Raw genomic sequence first — 19,700 nt, 5'->3', positions numbered from 1 at the left:
GCTGGACCAGATGGGATTTATTATGTCATATTACAACATCTTAATGACAAAGCTTTGCGCCTCCTCCTAGTCTTTTACAATCGTATATTTTTAGAAAATGTTTTTCCAGTTTCTTGGCATCACTCTACAGTTTTGGCATTCCTAAAACCTGGAAAAGATCCATCCAACCCATATAGCTATAGACCCATATCTCTCTCAAGCTGCCTCAGTAAAATCCTTGAGAAAATTATCCACAGAAGACTCATCTGGATCATCGAGTCGGAAGAGCTAATGAGCGGTAGTCAATATGGCTTTCGTCAAAACAGGTCATGCTTAGACCTTATGGTCAAGGCTGAATTTGCCATCCGTAATGCTTTTGTCAAACATGAACATCTAGTAATGGTTTCAATAGACATAGAGAAGGCATTTGATACCACCTGGAGGCATGGTATACTTAGTGATCTGTACTTTCTCGGACTACGTGGCAACCTTCCTGTGTTTATTAAGAACTTTCTACATACTAGATCATTTCATGTTCGATACCAACATGCCCTCTCTTCAACTTTCATTCAAGAAGAAGGTGTTCCACAGGGATCAGTATTGAGTGCCACTCTTTTTGCTATTAGAATTGATTCCATCACCAAACAGCTTCCAAACACAATTGAGACATATCTATATGCAGATGACCTTTCCATCTCCTGCCATTCCCAAAACATGAGATCTATTGAAAGACAGCTTCAAATTTCACTAAATAAAATACAACAATGGGCCAGCCTCAACGGCTACCGACTCTCTCAGCAGAAAACAACTGCAATTCATTTTTGCAGACAACGAAAACTTCATCCGGATCCTGAACTTCAAATTTCCAATGTCTCCATCCCAATCGCTACTAACATCAGATTTCTAGGATTAATCCTTGACCACAAATTAAATTTTCTAGATCATATTAAAAATGTACGGACTTCCTGTCTGAAAAAGATAAACATACTCAGAGCGTTATCTGCCCGAACGTGGGGTGCAGATCGTACCTCCCTGCTTCGGTTGTACAAGGCATTAATCAGATCCCGTCTCGATTATGGTGCTCCAATCTATGATTCTGCCAGAAAGAGTGCATTACGCTGGCTTGATCCTATTCAACACAGTGCTTTGAGAATTGCAATTGGTGCGTTCAGAACGTCGCCAGCACATAGTCTCTACATAGAAGCTCACGAGCCCCCACTAACTTTACGCAGGAAAACACTGTTGTTGAAATATGCTGTCAAGATACAAAGTTGTGCCTCTCATCCCGTTCAGTCATACCTTTTAAACCCACCATTAGAAAACCTATACAGAAACAAACCCAGCATAGTTAAACCAGTTGGTCTTCGCCTTCTTGAAGTGGTGCAGGTTTGGAATATTTCCATCCGGAAAGTACAGCAGATACCAACCTTTGCTCAACCACCATGGGCTCCTCCTCCTCTTCCAACATGTGACACTTACCTCTGCCAATGGAGAAAGAATACTTTGCAAGCAACAAACTTCAAACAAATTCATGATTATCACATTCAAAGATATATTGATTTCTACCAAATTTATACAGATGGCTCTAAATCTAATTCAAATGTTGGAGCAGCTGCAGTGTTTCCAAATGCAGTTGTATCAGTATCCCTTCCATCAGATTTTAGTATATTTTCTGCTGAATTGTATGCAATAAAACTTGCTTTAGAAAATCTCTGTTCCGACTGTTCTTTAAAATCTGTTATTTATACTGATTCCCTCAGCTCAATCATGTCACTAAGTAATTGCGAAGATAAAGTTCACCCTGTTCTAGATGAAATCAGAAGCTTGTTACTACAAATCAAAAAACGTCAACAACGGGTTGCTTTTTGTTGGATACCCGCCCATTCCGGTATTTTAGGCAATGAACTGGCTGATAAAGCTGCAAAAAATCCAACTACCTTTGATTTAACCAATATCCCTGTTCCAGCATCAGATTGTGTACTAACCGTTCATGCTGCTTGCCTATCACAATGGACAGCACTCTGGCACTCTCAGACTAATAATAAACTCTTTCAGTTTAAACAAGATCCGAAAATTTGGCGTTCCAGTGTTCGTACATCGAGACGAGAAGAAGTAGTCCTTTCAAGGGCAAGAATAGGTCATACTCATCTGACACATCTTTATTTACTCACAGGAGGTGATCCACCACAGTGTACACATTGCTCTAACATCTTGACTGTTAGACATATTCTAATTGACTGCCCCTACTATAAACAACACAGAGCTACATCCTTGATCTCACTGATAAATAATAGTAAACCAATAACTCTTGAAAATCTCATTGGTGATAAAGCAAATATTTCTGAATTTTTTGACTTCCTCAAGCAAACTGGACTTTTTAATAATTTCTGATTTAAAATTTTCTTTTGATTTTATGGAAATTCCTCATCTCCTAAAATAATAAGTGAATAGGCACATTATAGCCATAGATGCTTATGTGCCATTAAGCCTCCATAACAACAACAACAACAACTGTTGTGAACAACGTTCCTCTTCTTGGTGTGATTTTTGACAATAAATTGAACTTTAAAGAACACATTAATCATCTACGGACTCTTTGCCAGAAAAAAATGAACATACTAAGAGTTATCTCTTCTACATCGTGGGGTGCAGATCGTTGCACCTTACTTCACTTATATAGAGCCCTAATCAGATCTCGCCTTGATTATGGTGCCCCGGTGTACGATTCCGCTAGGGAAAGCGTGTTAGCACGACTTGCCCCTATTCAACATTCTGCCCTCAGGATTGCTGTAGGTGCTTTTAGAACATCGCCAGTACAAAGCCTTTATATTGAAACACATGAACCTCCCCTCAGACTCAGGAGAAAGATGTTACTCCTAAATTATGCTGCTAAAATTCAAAGTGTATCTACTCACCCCATTCGGCCAATACTTAATGATCCACAGTTCTCTATGCACTATAGAAACAAACCTAGAGCAGTTCAACCTACTGGTATCAGATTGCAAGCATTATCGCAAACCTGGAATATACATCTTGACAGAGTCTTCAAAAATTCAAACAGTGCAGATCCTCCATGGTATTCTATTAAAGTATCCTGTGACAGCTATTTCCTAAACTGGGGAAAACATTCGCTTGCTAATATCAATATACAGCAACTTCATACTGCTCACACACAAAATTATCCACATTTTACAAAAGTATACACTGATGGATCAAAGTCTGAAAGTGGAGTCGGGGCTGCAGCTGTCTTTCCCTATAACACCATCTCTGTTTCCTTGCCCACTGAATGCAGCAGTTACACAGCAGAATTATGGGCCATCAACCTTGCCTTAGAAAATATCCTCCATCTGTCAATCCAAAAAACTGTGATATATACAGACTCACAGAGCGCACTTATAGCCTTGCAAAATTCCTCCTCGCCAACACATCCTGTAATAGCAATAATAAAATCTCGGCTGATGCATATCCAAGAGCAACAGCAAGTAGTCATCTTTTGTTGGATCCCAGGCCACATGGGGATATCAGGTAATGAAAAAGCGGATTATGCAGCAAAACAATCATCCAACATAACATCTACAAATTACTACGTTGCATACATTGACTACAGATCCTATATAAGACATGTATGTAAGGAACAGTGGACACTTCTATGGCAAGCTCAACCGCAGAACAAGCTCCTGCAAATAAAATCTGAACCACAGTTATGGACTTCCAGTTTCCGTGCAAGCAGAAGGGAAGAAGTGCTCCTGTCCAGAGCGCGAATCGGTCACAGTCACCTCACCCATCTTTATCTACTCACAGGAGACGATCCTCCTAAGTGTACGCACTGTAACGCTTTTCTCACAATCAAACACATTCTCATTGATTGTACACTATACACTGACGCCCGAATATCCTCTTTCAGTATTATACGAAATCTTCAAGAACCTTTAACACTTCGTCATATTATAGGCAATGATGTAAATCTTCAAGAATTTTTCTGCTTCCTCAAAGAGATACAACTATATGATCGCATCTGATATGATTCTATAATCACAATGTCTGAACTCCATACCTTTGATAGGCGCAATATGGCCCTAGTAGCCCTTGCGCCAGAAATAACAATACCAATACCAATACCAATACCTGCCTGTGCTCGATGTGGTGTTAAAGACCACGAGAGCAAGGAATGTCTAGCTCCTAAGCCTAATTGTATTAACTGCCAAGGAGAGCACCCTGCATACTCTCGAGCATGTCAGCGGTGGAAGGACGAAAAGGAGATACAGAAATTAAAAACGGAGCTAAACATCTCCTACCCAGAGGCTAGAAAACGCATACAACCAATAAATAGCGGGAAACCTTCATATGCCCAGAAGGTTTCTGCAAAGTGCACTATCGGTACACAAACTGAGATGACTATACCACCAAAAGAGTCATTCACCCCGATTGCACGCTATTTATTGAGTTCACAAAAGCCCACCAGAAAAACACAATCAGCTGCCACTCCTATATCCGTACCTCCTAGTGCTCCACCACTACCTAAACCAAGTGGTAAAGAAAAGCCAAAAACTTTAGAAGAGTCATCCGTGACACCAGAAAGAATGGATGTAGAGAACAAGGAGGTACAGGATGAATCAGTCTTGGAACTCTTTGCGGAGGAAGAAATGGACACGGGACATCGTCCTTTCTTCCCCAAAAAAGATAAAGCCAAGGCTGATAAAAGTAAGCCCTCAGCACCTCGGAAGCCGCCTGATGGACCCACCAAGCCAAAATAATGGCTAAATTCCTACAATGGAATTGTCGTGGATTCTGGCGAAATATTGATGACATCAAGGCCTTCCTGCAAAAGCACGAGCCAGTTTGCTTTTGCTTGCAGGAGACGTATCTAAAGGCGAATGATGATCCCACCATGCATAACATCACAATATTTCGTAAGGATAGAATTGCGGATGGTCCTGCTCATGGAGGAGTGGCTATCCTTGTGAGTAATCAGACCCCAGTTCAGCCCTTGCTAATTACAACCAGCATAGAGGCTGTTGCAATTCGCCTTACAGTGGGATTTTTATTAACGGTCTGCTCTATTTATTTGCCACCTGGGACTGACATCTCCCAGGAAGCCCTTGATGATCTTCTAAAGCAGTTGCCTCCCCCTTTCTTACTTCTCGGGGATATGAATGGACATAACACCCTGTGGGGTAGTGCTAACATCAATGGAAGGGGACGAGTCATAGAGCGTATGCTCAATGACAATGCCCTTTCCCTTCTCAATACTGGAACAAACAACTTCTTCCATACGCCTACCCGGACTTTTTCTGCCATTGATCTCTCTATCTGCTCCCCTTCTCTGCTCCCTTCACTCACTTGGGAAGTGGAGGAGAATCCATACGGAAGTGATCACTTCCCTGTGATAACCTTGTTACACAGTGGGAGACCATGTCTTCCTTTTAGGTTACCACGGTGGAAGTTTGATCAGGCTGACTGGAATGCCTTCCAACATCAGGCAAATTTTGAACTCAGTACAGTCAGTCAGGAGCCTATCAATGATGCAGTAACGTACATCACAGAAATGATTGTCCAAGCAGCTGCGAATGCTGTTCCAAAAACATCTGCCCGGTTTCCACCATTTCCCAAACCTTGGTGGAATTCACAATGCACAGCAGCAAAAAAGGCTCAAAACAAAGCGTGGGGGATATTCCGTCGATATCCTACCACTGCTAATCTAATAGCTTTCAAGCGTGCACGAGCCAAAGCACGCTACATTCGCCGTCAGAGTCAAAAGGAATCATGGATCCGTTTTACATCATCTGTCAACCAGGCTACCAATTCTAAGGTAGTCTGGGATAAAATCCGGAAAATGAAGGGAAAATATACATCCCACCCTTCTTCAATCCTAGATTACAATGGATGCGCTATTGCAGATCCAACTGCAATAGCCAATGCTCTTGGGGAAACATTCTCTAACATCTCTGCAACATCCTCGTATTCCCCAGAGTTTCTGGTCCTGAAAGATAAACTGGAAAAAGAGACACTTAATTTTAAGTCTAAGAACATCTATCCCTACAATGGGCCGTTCACTATTCAGGAACTGAAAAGAGCCCTCGCCCTTTCCAAAGCAAGTGCTGTTGGACCAGATGGCATCCATTATGAATTGGTTAAACATCTTTCACCAAAATCTATGGATTATCTGCTCTCTCTGTATAACAGAATCTTTATTGAAGGGCAGTTTCCGGATTCCTGGCGCAAGGCAATCATTCTTGCCTTTCCTAAGCCAGGAAAGGATCCAAAAATCACCACCAATTATCGTCCTAATGCTCTGACTAGCTGTCTGTGCAAAATTCTGGAGAGAATGGTCAATTCTCGTTTAATATGGTATTTAGAATCAAATGACCTTCTCTCCAATATCCAGTGCGGCTTCCGAAGGAACCGGTCCACTTTGGACCATCTTATTAGACTGGAAACATCCATCCGGGATGCTTTCCTAAAACGTGAACACTTGGTGTCGGTGTTCTTTGACATGGAGAAAGCGTATGACACAACCTGGAGATTTGGCATTTTAAAAGATCTGCATAGCCTCGGTCTTAGGGGGCAACTCCCCATTTTTATTAAAAACTTTTTAGCCAATCGATCTTTCCAGGTTCTTCGTGTGGGATCCTCACTCTCTCGTTCCTTTAGCCAAGAGGAGGGAGTACCACAAGGATCAGTATTAAGTGTCACGCTTTTTGCCATCAAAGTAAATTCCATCACAGAACAACTTCCTCAAACTGTAAACAGTGCCCTCTATGTTGATGACTTTAGCATATTTTGCCAGTCATGCAACATGAGGGTGATTGAAAGACAACTGCAGAAAGCCATTGATCGACTCAACTCCTGGGCACTTACAAATGGTTTCAGGTTCTCGCCGGAGAAGACCGTTTGCGTACACTTTTGTCGTAAGCGTAATCTTCATCCTGAACCCGAATTAAGGCTCGGACGAAATGCTATTCCAATAGCAGCGGATACAAAATTCTTGGGACTCGTATTTGACAAAAAGTTGACCTTTCTGGATCACATCCGTCAACTCCGCACAAAGTGCACAAGAGGGCTGAATATTCTGCGCTCTCTTTCCTCTACATCTTGGGGTGCGGATCGATGCACCCTACTACGCATCTACCGTGCACTTGTACGATCCAGACTAGATTACGGGTCCCTGGTATACAATTCGGCCAGAGACAGTGTACTTCGGTGGCTGGATCCTGTCCATCATCTGGCTCTCCATACCGCTATTGGAGCATATCGAACATCTCCAGTCCAGAGCTTATACGTCGAAGCAAACGAACCGCCGTTATTGCTTCGACGCAAGCAGTTGTCTCTAAACTACGCTCTAAAACTGAAATCCCTGCCAGACCACCCTACGTGGCTATCCGTTTTTGAGCCACGATGGGAAAATTTATACAACACCCGTAAGACGGCCAATCGCCCTTTTGTTATTCGTGTCCAAGAGCTACTTAAAGAACTTAATATCAAGGTAGACAAGGTTGCGCAAACACCAAAGCAACCCCTTCCACCCTGGCATGCTCATGTCCCGGCATGTGACTTGTCCCTTAGAAATTGGGGAAAGTCGGACACTCCGTCATCTGTCTACATTCTAGTCAGAATGTAGACAGATGACGTCGGTGTGAACATTCTAGTCAGAATGTTCACACCGAGCTGAACATTCTGACTTCGTGCCAGTCTACACAGACGGCTCGAAGGCGGAATCATATGTGGGATCCGCTGCTGTCTTTAGAGACAGCACTACATCGGAGCAGATTCCCTCTGAATGCAGCATATTTACTGCAGAGCTGCACGCTATAAAGTTAGCCTTGGATCACATTATTAAATGCCAATACCAACGGTTCATTTTATATTCAGACTCTCTCAGCGTGTTACAGGCTTTAATTTTTTGCCAGTCGTGCAACATGAGGGTTATTGAAAGACAACTGCAGAGAGCCATTGATAATCTGAATTCCTGGGCACTTGCTAATGGCTTCAGGTTCTCGCCGCAGAAGACCGTTTGCGTACACTTTTGTCGCAAGCGTAATCTTCATCCTGAACCTGAATTAAGGCTCGGACAAAATGCTATTCCAGTAGCAGCGAACACAAAATTCTTGGGACTCATAATCGATAAAAAATTGACCTTTTTGGATCACATTCGCCAACTCCGCACAAAGTGCACAAAAGCCCTTAATATACTCCGCTCGCTGTCCTCTTTATCCTGGGGTGCAGACCGATGCACCCTTTTACGGCTTTACCGTGCACTTGTGCGATCCAAATTAGATTATGGGTCCCAAGTATATTCTTCAGCTAGAGATAGTGTCCTCCGATGGCTGGACCCTGTCCACCATCAGGCTATCCGTATCGCTACTGGAGCTTTTCGAACATCTCCTGTCCTGAGTCTATACGTCGAAGCAAACGAACCACCGTTATCGTTTCGACGTAAGCAGTTGTCTTTAAAGTACGCTTTAAAACTGAAATCCCTGCCAGACCATCCTACGTGGCCCTTCGTTTTTGAGCCACGATGGGAAAACTTGTACAACACCCGTAAGACTGCCAATCGTCCTTTTGGTATTCGTGTCCAAGAGCTACTGAACGAACTCAATATCAAGGTAGACAAGGTTGCCCAAACATCAAAGCAACCGCTTCCACCCTGGCATGCTCGTGTCCCGGCATGCGACTTGTCGCTTAGAAACTGGGGAAAGTCGGACACTCCATCATCGGTCTACCTGCAGCTTCATTCAGCACACCGAATTGAATATTCCGACTTCGCGCCAGTCTACACAGACGGTTCGAAGTCAGAATCGTATGTGGGATCTGCTGCTGTCTTTACAGACAGCACTATATCAGAGCAGATTCCCTCTGATTGCAGCATATTTACTGCAGAGCTGCACGCAATTGAGTTAGCCTTGGATCAAATTAGTAAATGCCAATACCAACGGTTCATTTTATATTCCGACTCTCTTAGCATGTTACAGGCTTTAATATCTGTGAGGTATATTCCTCATCCAGTTCTGTCTAGTATTCAGCAGAAGATTCACGTTCTCCATGAACGCGAATATGACATCCGCTTCTGTTGGATTCCCAGCCACATTGGGATTAGGGGAAATGATTTGGCTGACGCCGCAGCCGAATCAGCAATTCCCAATAATAACCGCTGCCTGTTAGTCCCCTATACAGATTACAGGCAAATAATACATCAAAAGGTTCATTCCCAATGGCAGGAATCGTGGAATAGACAGACTGGAAATAAATTATATCGTATAAAGCCTGTAATTGAACCGTGGCAGTGTAGTCTGCGCAGGAATCGCAAGGAGGAAGTTGTTCTTGCCCGGACCCGCATAGGACACAGTCATTTAACTCATTCGTTTTTGCTGAGGGCTGATGACCCTCCTATGTGTGTGTCCTGTGGCACAGTTTTAACGATTAGACACCTTTTAATTGACTGTCCAGATTTTAGCAATATCCGTCTTACCGCTTTTCATCATTTGACTGAGCCGTATACACTCAGTCAGATTTTATCTGACAATGACAACGTGTCGGCTGTTTTTAGCTATTTTAAATTAATAAAAGTTTTTAATTGTATTTAATTTATGTTATTGTTACGTTTTTATTGATTTATTTTTTATATCATTGTTATTATATATATGGACATGGTGGCCTTACTAATTAGGTCACCGAGAATTTAAAAAAAAAAAAAAAATTTAAATATTACCTAGTCTTGGCGCATCATAGCCGTAGTTGCTAGCGCGCCAAAAAAAAAAAAAAAAAAAAAAAAATCCAAAAAATCCAAAATACAGGCTTTAATATCTGTGAGATATAATTCTCATCCAGTTCTGTCTAGCATTCAGCAGAAGATTCACGTTCTCCATGAACGTGAATATGATATCCGCTTCTGCTGGATTCCTAGCCACATTGGGATTAGGGGAAATGATTTGGCTGACGCCGCAGCCAAATCAGCAATTCCCAATAATAACCACTGCCTGTTAGTCCCCTATACAGACTACAGGCAAATAATACACGAGAAGATTCACTCCCAATGGCAGGATTCGTGGAATAGGCAGACTGCGAATAAATTATATCGTATAAAGACCGTAATTGAACCGTGGCAGTCTAGTCTGCGCAGGAATCGTACTGAGGAAGTTGTTCTTGCCCGGACCCGCATAGGACACAGTCATTTAACGCATTCTTTTCTGCTGAGGGCTGATGACCCTCCTATGTGTGTGTCCTGTGGCACAATCTTAACGATCAGACACCTTTTAATTGACTGTCCAGATTTTAGCAGTACCCGTTTTACCGCTTTTAATCATCTGACTGAGCCTTATACACTCAGTCAGATTTTATCCGACAATGACAATGTGTCTGCTGTTTTTAGATTTTTAAAAGCAATAAAGGTTTTTAATCGTATTTAAAATTTATATGTTATTGTTGTTTATTTATATTTTTAGATCTGGACATGGTGGCCTAATTAATTAGGTCACCGAGATGTTAAATTTTTTAGATATTACCTGGTCTTGGCGCATTATAGCCTTAGTTGCTAGTGCGCCAATAAAACCCAAATCAATCAATCAATCGATGCACCCTACTACGCATCTACCGTGCACTTGTACGATCCAGACTTGATTACGGGTCCCTGGTATACAATTCGGCCAGAGACAGTGTACTTCGTTGGCTGGACCCTGTCCATCATCAGGCCCTCCGTATAGCTACTGGAGCATTTCGAACATCTCCTGTCCAGAGCTTATACGTCGAAGCAAACGAACCGCCGTTATCGCTTCGACGTAAGCAATTGTCTCTAAACTACGCTCTAAAACTAAAATCCTTGCCAGACCATCCTACGTGGCTATCCGTTTTTGAGCCACGATGGGAAAATTTGTACAACACTCGAAAGACTGCCAATCGTCCTTTTGGTATTCGTCTCCAAGAGCTACTCAAAGAACTTAATATCAAGGTAGACAAAGTTGCTCAAACACCGAAGCAACCCCTTCCACCCTGGCATTCTCATGTTCCGGCATGTGACTTGTCCCTTAGAAATTGGGGAAAGTCGGACACTCCATCGTCTGTCTACCTGCAGCTTTATTCAGCACACCGAGCTGAATATTCTGACTTCGCGCCAGTTTACACAGACGGCTCGAAGTCGGAATCATATGTGGGATCTGCTGCTGTCTTTACAGACAGCACTACATCGGAGCAGATTCCCTCTGAATGCAGCATATTTACTGCAGAGCTGCACGCAATAGAGTTAGCCTTGGATCACATTAGTGAATGCCAACACCAACGGTTCATTTTATATTCTGACTCTCTCAGCGTGTTACAGGCTTTAATAACCGTGAAATATAATTCTCATCCAGTTCTGTCTAGCATTCAGCAGAAGATTCACTTCCTCCGTGAACGTGAATATGACATCCGCTTCTGCTGGATTCCTAGCCACATTGGGATTAAGGGAAATGATTTGGCTGACGCCGCAGCCAAATCAGCAATTCCAAATAATAACCGTTGCCTGTCAGTCCCCTATACAGACTACAGGCAAACAATACAGCAAAAGATACATTCCCAATGGCAGGATTTGTGGAATAGACAGACTGGGAATAAACTATATTGTATAAAGCCTGTAATTGAACCGTGGCAGTCTAGTCTGCGCAGGAATCGTAAGGAGGAAGTTGTTCTTGCCCGGACCCGCATAGGACATAGTCATTTGACTCATTTTTTTTTTTTTTTTTTTTTTTTGATTTGGTAGTTATTGGCGCATCGGCTTCTGTGGCCATATTGCACCTCCCAAGGTTTTTGCAGTACTTTGATCCAAGCCCGAGGCGGGAATCGAACCCGCGACCTTTGGGTTGCCGGGCAGGTACTTTACCCACTCGGCTAGCCCGGTCGGCTATTTGACTCATTCGTTTTTGCTGAGGGCTGATGACCCTCCTATGTGTGTGTGTGTCCTGTGGTACAACTTTAACTATCAGACACCTTTTAATTGACTGTCCAGATTTTAGCAATATCCGTTTTACCGCTTTTAACCATCTGACTGAGCCGTATACACTCAGTCAGATTTTATCTGACAATGACAATGTGTCTGCTGTTTTTAGCTATTTTAAATTAATAAAAGTTTTTAATTGTATTTAATTTATGCTTTTGTTACATTATTATATATTTCGACATGGTGGCCTTACTAATTAGGTCACCGAGAATTTAAACTTTTTAAATATTACCTAGTCTTGGCGCATTATGGCCACAGCTGCCAATGCGCCATAAAAAACCAAACCAATCAATCAATCAATCAACCCTGCCAGACCATCTTATGTGGCCATTCGTTTTTGAGCCACGATGGGAAAATTTGTACAACACCCTTAAGATTGCCAATCGTCCTTTTGGTGTTCGTCTCCAAGAGCTACTCAAAGAACTTAAGGTAGACAAGGTTGCCCAAACTCCAAAGCAACCCCTTCCACCCTGGCATGCTCATGTTCCAACATGTGACTTGTCCCTTAGAAATTGGGGAAAGTCGGACACTCCATCGTCTGTCTACCTACAGCTTTATTCAGCACACCGAGCTGAACATTCTGACTTCGCGCCAGTCTACACAGACGGTTCGAAGTTGGACTCATATGTGGGATCTGCTGCTGTCTTTACAGACACCACTACATCGGAGCAGATTCCCTCTGAATGCAGTATATTTACTGCAGAGGTGCATGCTATAGAGTTAGCCTTGCATCACATTAGTGAATGTCAATACCAACGGTTCATTTTATATTCCGATTCTCTCAGCGTGTTACAGGCTTTAATATCTGTGAGATATAATCCTCATCCAGTTCTGTCTAGTATTCAGCAGAAGTTTCACTTCCTCTTTGGACGTGAATATGATATCCGCTTCTGCTGGATTCCCAGCCACATTGGGATTAGGGGAAATGATTTGGCTGACGCTGCAGCCAAATCAGCAATTCCCAATAATAACCGCTGCCTGTCAGTCCCCTATACAGACTACAGGCAAATAATACACCAAAAGATATATTCCCAATGGCAGGATTCGTGGAATAGACAGACTGTGAATAAATTATATCGTATAAAGCCTGTAATTGAACCGTGGCAGTCTAGTCTGCGCAGGAATCGTAAGAAGGAAGTTGTTCTTGCCCGGACCCGCATAGGACACAGTCATTTAACTCATTCATTTTTGCTGAGGGCTGATGACTCTCCTATGTGTGAGTCCTGTGGTACAACTTTAACTATCAGACACCTTTTAATTGACTGTCCAGATTTTAGCAATATCCGTTTTACCGCTTTTAACCATCTGACTGAGCCGTATACACTCAGTCAGATTTTATCTGACAATGACAATGTGTCTGCTGTTTTTAGCTATTTTAAATTAATAAAAGTTTTTAATTGTATTTAATTTATGCTTTTGTTACATTATTATATATTTCGACATGGTGGCCTTACTAATTAGGTCACCGAGAATTTAAACTTTTTTTTTTTTTTTTTTTTTTTTTTTTTTTTTTTTAAATATTACCTAGTCTTGGCGCCCCCTCGACGTGGGCACCTGTACGTGGTGAGGGGACCTCCCAGTGATGCTGCTGGTTTTCCAGATTAGCATCACTGGGATCCAACGCCCATACCTTGGTTCCAGGGTTACATCATTGGAATCCGGCGTGTGCAGCCGTGCGCCGCGACCCGTGGAAGCGGAAAGGGGGATCCTGGTGGTTGAGGGGCCCAGCCTTAATACACCACTTTGGCCCCTGCTTCGACGAGACGGGTGGTCCCGGACCGGCTCGACTGGGATCAATCGGCGGGTGGTATTATACTGCTAGGGTCAACTGCGTTCCAATAAGTCTCCCTCCCTATGGTCCTGGGACGGGATAAAGACTTATTGGTAACGTGGGTATGGTGTTCTAAGCGAACTCGGCGTCCCATTCGTGTACGCAGTACCTGCTAGTTCACGAGTGGGCGCCCCCTCGTAGGGCTCCGTGGTGGGTGAGGTACTTAGGCATCAGACATTTTTCTTTACTCTCATGAGTAATTCAAATCCCCTTTCTTCTGGGGCCCCAACAAGGCCCCTACCTAATCGAGATGATGACGCAGATAACACCTCTGCAAAACGAGCCAGAACTGAGGATAAATCACCACCATTAGTGACACCGCTTTTCCTCATTCTCCATTCCACCGGAGAGCAGTCCATTGGAAAGATGTCACCCTTCTTCATCCAGAAAGGATTAGAAGGGTTGGCAGGTTCACCAAAATCTGTAAAAAGACTGCGTTCTGGCGACCTTTTGGTCGAAGCTTCTACCACCAAGCAAGCGGAAAAAATCATAAAGGCTACATCCATAGGGGGAATACCTATCATCGTAACCCCTCACAAAACTCTAAATTCTTCACGTGGTGTCATATCAGAGTGGGACCTTCTTCATGTTTCTGAAGAAGAGATCTGCTCTGAATTGAAAGACCAAGGAGTGACAGCTGTAAAGAGAATATCGATACGGAAGGATGGGAATCTCGTCCCTACCCGAGTTCTCATCCTCACGTTTAACACCCCACGGCCTCCAAATTCCATCAAGGCAGGTTATCTAAACTGCCCAGTGAGGATTTATATCCCAAACCCACTGCGGTGTTTTAGATGCCAAAAATACGGCCACTCACAAACATCTTGTCGTGGTAACCCTGCCTGTGCTCGATGTGGTGTTAAAGACCACGAGAGCAAGGAATGTACAGCTCCAAAACCCGCCTGTGTTAACTGCCAAGGTGAGCACCCCGCCTATTCAAGAGCATGCCAGCGGTGGAAAGACGAAAAAGAAATCCAAAAACTAAAAACAGAGCTGAATATTTCCTACCCAGAGGCCAGAAAACGTATCCAACCAGTAAATAGCGGGAAACCTTCATATGCCCAGAAGGTTTCTGCTAAGAGCACTATCGGGACACAAACTGAGATGACTATACCACCAAGAGAGTCATTCACCCCGATTGCACGCTATTTATTGAGTTCTCAAAAGCCCACCAAAAAAACACAGTCAGTTGCCACTCCTATATCCGTACCTCCTAGTGCTCCACCACTACCAAAACCAAGTGGTAAAGAGCCTGAAGTAACAACAGAAAGAATGGATGTAGAGAACAAGGAGGTACAGGATGAATCAGTCTTGGAACTCTTTGCGGAGGAAGAAATGGACACGGGACATCGTCCATTCTTCCCCAAAAAAGACAAAGCCAAGACTGATAAAAGTAAGCCCTCAGCACCTCGGAAGCCGCCTGATGGACCCACCAAGCCAAAATAATGGCTAAATTCCTACAATGGAATTGTCGTGGATTCCGGCGAAATACTGATGACATCAAGGCCCTCCTGCAAAAGCACGAGCCAGTTTGCTTTTGCTTGCAGGAGACTTATCTAAAGGCAAATGATGATCCCACCCTGCATAACATCACAATCTTTCGTAAGGATAGAATTGCGGATGGTCCTGCTCATGGAGGAGTGGCTATCCTTGTGGGTAATCAGACCCCAGTTCAGCCCTTGCTAATTACAACCAGCATAGAGGCTGTTGCAATTCGCCTTACAGTGGGATTTTTAATAACGGTCTGCTCGATTTATTTGCCACCTGGGACTGACATCTCCCAGAAAGACCTTGATGATCTTGTAACGCAGTTGCCTCCCCCTTTCTTACTTCTCGGGGATTTTAACGGACATAACACCCTGTGGGGTAGTGCTAACATCAACGGAAGGGGACGAGTCATAGAGCGTATGCTCAATGACAATGACCTTTCCCTTCTAAATACTGGAACAAACACCTTCTTCCATATGCCTACCCGTACTTTTTCTGCCATTGATCTCTCTATCTGCTCCCCTTCTCTACTCCCTTCACTCACCTGGGAAGTGGAGGAGAATCCATACGGAAGTGATCACTTCCCTGTGATAACCTTGTTACACAGTGGGAGACCGTGTCTTCCTTTTAGGTTACCACGGTGGAAGTTTGATCAGGCTGACTGGAATGCCTTCCAACATCAGGCAAATTTTGACCTCAGTACAGTCAGTCAGGAGCCTATCAATGACGCAGTAACGTACATCACAGAAATCATTGTCCACGCAGCTGCTAATGCTGTCCCAAAAACATCAGCCCGGTTTCCACCATTTCCCAAACCTTGGTGGAATTCACAATGCACAGCAGCAAAAAAGGCTCAAAACAAAGCGTGGGGGATATTTCGCCGATATCCTACCACGAACAACCTTATAGCCTTCAAACGTGCACGAGCCAAAGCACGCTACATCCGTCGTCAGAGCCAAAAGGAATCGTGGATCCGTTTTACATCATCTATTAACCAGTCTACCAACTCTAAGGTAGTCTGGGATAAAATCCGGAAAATGAAGGGAAAATATACATCCCACCCTTCTTCAATCTTAGATTATAATGGATGCGCTGTTGCAGATCCAACTGCAATAGCCAATGCTCTTGGGGAAACATTCTCTAACATCTCCGCAACATCCTCGTACTCCCCAGAGTTCCTGGTCCTGAAACATAAACTGGAAAGAGAAGCACTTAATTTTAAGTCCAAGGGCCTCTATCCCTACAACGGGGATTTTACTATTCAGGAACTGAAAAGAGCCCTCGCTCTTTCCAAAGCAAGTGCTGTTGGACCAGATGGCATCCATTATGACATGATTAAACATCTTTCACCAAAATCTATGGATTGTCTGCTCCTTCTGTATAACAGAATCTTTACTGAAGGGCAGTTTCCGGATTCCTGGAGAAAGGCAATCGTTCTTGCCTTCCCTAAGCCAGGAAAGGATCCAAAAGTCACCACCAACTATCGTCCTATTGCTCTGACTAGCTGTCTGTGCAAAATCCTGGAGAGAATGGTTAATTCTCGTCTAATATGGTACTTAGAATCAAATGACCTTCTCTCCAACATACAGTGCGGCTTCCGAAGGAACCGGTCCACTTTGGACCATCTTATTAGATTGGAAGCATCCATCCGGGATGCTTTCCTAAAACGTGAACACTTGGTGTCGGTGTTCTTTGACATGGAGAAAGCGTATGACACAACTTGGAGATTTGGCATCTTAAAAGATCTGCATAGCCTTGGCCTTAGGGGGCAACTCCCCATTTTTATTAAAAACTTTTTAGCCAATCGATCTTTCCAAGTTCGTGTGGGATCCTCACTCTCTCGTTCCTTCAGCCAAGAGGAGGGAGTACCACAAGGATCAGTATTAAGTGTCACGCTTTTTGCCATCAAAGTGAATTCCATCACAGAACAACTTCCTCCAACTGTAAACTGTGCCCTCTATGTTGATGACTTTAGCATATTTTGTCAGTCATGCAACATGAGGGTTATTGAAAGACAACTGCAGAAAGCTATTGATCGCCTCAACTCCTGGGCTCTTGCTAATGGCTTCAGGTTCTCGCCGGAGAAGACCGTTTGCGTACACTTTTGTCGTAAGCGTAATCTTCATCCTGAGCCTGAATTAAAGCTCGGACAAAATGTAATTCCAATAGCAGCGGACACAAAATTCTTGGGACTCGTATTCGATAAAAAGCTGACCTTTCTGGATCACATCCGTCAACTCCGCACAAAGTGCACAAGAGGGCTAAATATTCTGCGCTCTCTTTCCTCAACATCTTGGGGTGCGGATCGATGCACCCTACTACGCATCTATCGTGCACTTGTACGATCCAGACTGGATTACGGGTCCCTGGTATACAATTCGGCCAGAGACAGTGTACTTCGTTGGCTCGATCCTGTCCATCATCTGGCTCTCCGTACCGCTATTGGAGCATATCGCACATCTCCTGTCCAGAGCTTATACGTCGAAGCAAACGAACCGCCATTATTGCTTCGACGTAAGCAGTTGTCTCTAAACTACGCTCTAAAACTGAAATCCCTGCCAGACCACCCTACGTGGCTAACCGTTTTTGAGCCACGATGGGAAAATTTGTACAACACCCGTAAGACTGCCAATCGTCCTTTTGGTATTCGTGTCCAAGAGCTACTCAAAGAACTTAATATAAAGGTAGACAGGGTTGCCCAAACACCAAAGCAACCCCTTCCACCCTGGCATGCTCATGTCCCGGCATGTGACTTGTCCCTTCGAAATTGGGGAAAGTCGGACACTCCATCGTCTGTCTACCTGCAGCTTTTTTCAGCACACCGAGCTGAACATTCTGACTTCGCGCCAGTCTACACAGACGGGTCGAAGTCAGAATCATATGTGGGATCTGCTGCTGTCTTTACAGACAGCACTACATCGGAGCAGATTCCCTCTGAATGCAGCATATTTACTGCAGAGCTGCACGCTATAGAGTTAGCCTTGGATCACATTAGTGAATGCCAATACCAACGGTTCATTTTGTATACCGACGCTCTCAGCGTGTTACAGGCTTTAATATCTGTGAGATATAATTCTCATCCAGTTCTGTCTAGCATTCAGCAGAAGATTCACGTTCTCCATGAACATGAATATGATATCCGCTTCTGCTGGATTCCTAGCCACATTGGGATTAGGGGAAATGATTTGGCTGACGCCGCAGCCAAATCAGCAATTCCCAATAATGACCACTGCCTGTTAGTCCCCTATACAGACTACAGGCAAATAATACATCAAAAGATACATTCCCAATGGCAGGATTCGTGGAATAGACAGACTGCGAATAAGTTATATCATATAAAACCTGTAATTGAACCGTGGCAGTCTAGTCTGCGCAGGAATCGTAAGGAGGAAGTTGTTCTTGCCCGGACCCGCATAGGACACAGTCATTTAACTCATTCGTTTTTGCTGAGGGCTGATGACCCTCCTATGTGTGTGTCCTGTGGCACAATCCTAACGATTAGACACCTTTTAATTGACTGTCCAGATTTTAGCAGCACCCGTTTTACCGCTTTTAGTCATCTGACTGAGCCTTATACACTCAGTCAGATTTTATCCGACAATGACAACGTGTCTGCTGTTTTTAGCTATTTTAAATCAATAAAAGTTTTTAATTGTATTTAAAATTTGTTATTGTTATCTCTTTATTGATTTAATTTTTATATATTTGTTATTATTTATCTGGACATGGTGACCTAACTAATTAGGTCACCGAGAATTTAAACTTTTAAATATTGCATAGTCTTGGCGCATTATGGCCACAGCTGCCAATGCGCCAATAAAAAACCAAAAACAAACAAACAAACAAACAGTCTTGGCGCATTATGGCCACAGCTGCCAATGCGCCATAAAAAACCAAACCAATCAATCAATCAATCAACCCTGCCAGACCATCTTATGTGGCCATTCGTTTTTGAGCCACGATGGGAAAATTTGTACAACACCCTTAAGATTGCCAATCGTCCTTTTGGTGTTCGTCTCCAAGAGCTACTCAAAGAACTTAAGGTAGACAAGGTTGCCCAAACTCCAAAGCAACCCCTTCCACCCTGGCATGCTCATGTTCCAACATGTGACTTGTCCCTTAGAAATTGGGGAAAGTCGGACACTCCATCGTCTGTCTACCTACAGCTTTATTCAGCACACCGAGCTGAACATTCTGACTTCGCGCCAGTCTACACAGACGGTTCGAAGTTGCACTCACATGTGGGATCTGCTGCTGTCTTTACAGACACCACTACATCGGAGCAGATTCCCTCTGAATGCAGTATATTTACTGCAGAGGTGCATGCTATAGAGTTAGCCTTGCATCACATTAGTGAATGTCAATACCAACGGTTCATTTTATATTCCGATTCTCTCAGCGTGTTACAGGCTTTAATATCTGTGAGATATAATCCTC

General features: G+C 43.5%; 1 protein-coding gene across 1 annotated transcript in view; it reads left to right on the top strand.

The window, feature by feature from the left end:
• LOC150080705 (gonadotropin-releasing hormone receptor-like) overlaps positions 1–19,700 on the top strand; it is a 320,442-nt gene that overhangs the window by 296,932 nt on the left and 3,810 nt on the right. The window lies entirely within an intron of this gene.

Source organism: Mastigoproctus giganteus, chromosome 9 (genome assembly GCF_048544385.1).
Source record: "Mastigoproctus giganteus isolate SK-2022 chromosome 9, ASM4854438v1, whole genome shotgun sequence".
Taxonomy (NCBI): domain Eukaryota; kingdom Metazoa; phylum Arthropoda; class Arachnida; order Uropygi; family Thelyphonidae; genus Mastigoproctus; species Mastigoproctus giganteus.
The sequence above is the reverse complement of the archived record's forward strand: the minus strand, read 5'-3'. Positions and strand labels throughout refer to the sequence as shown.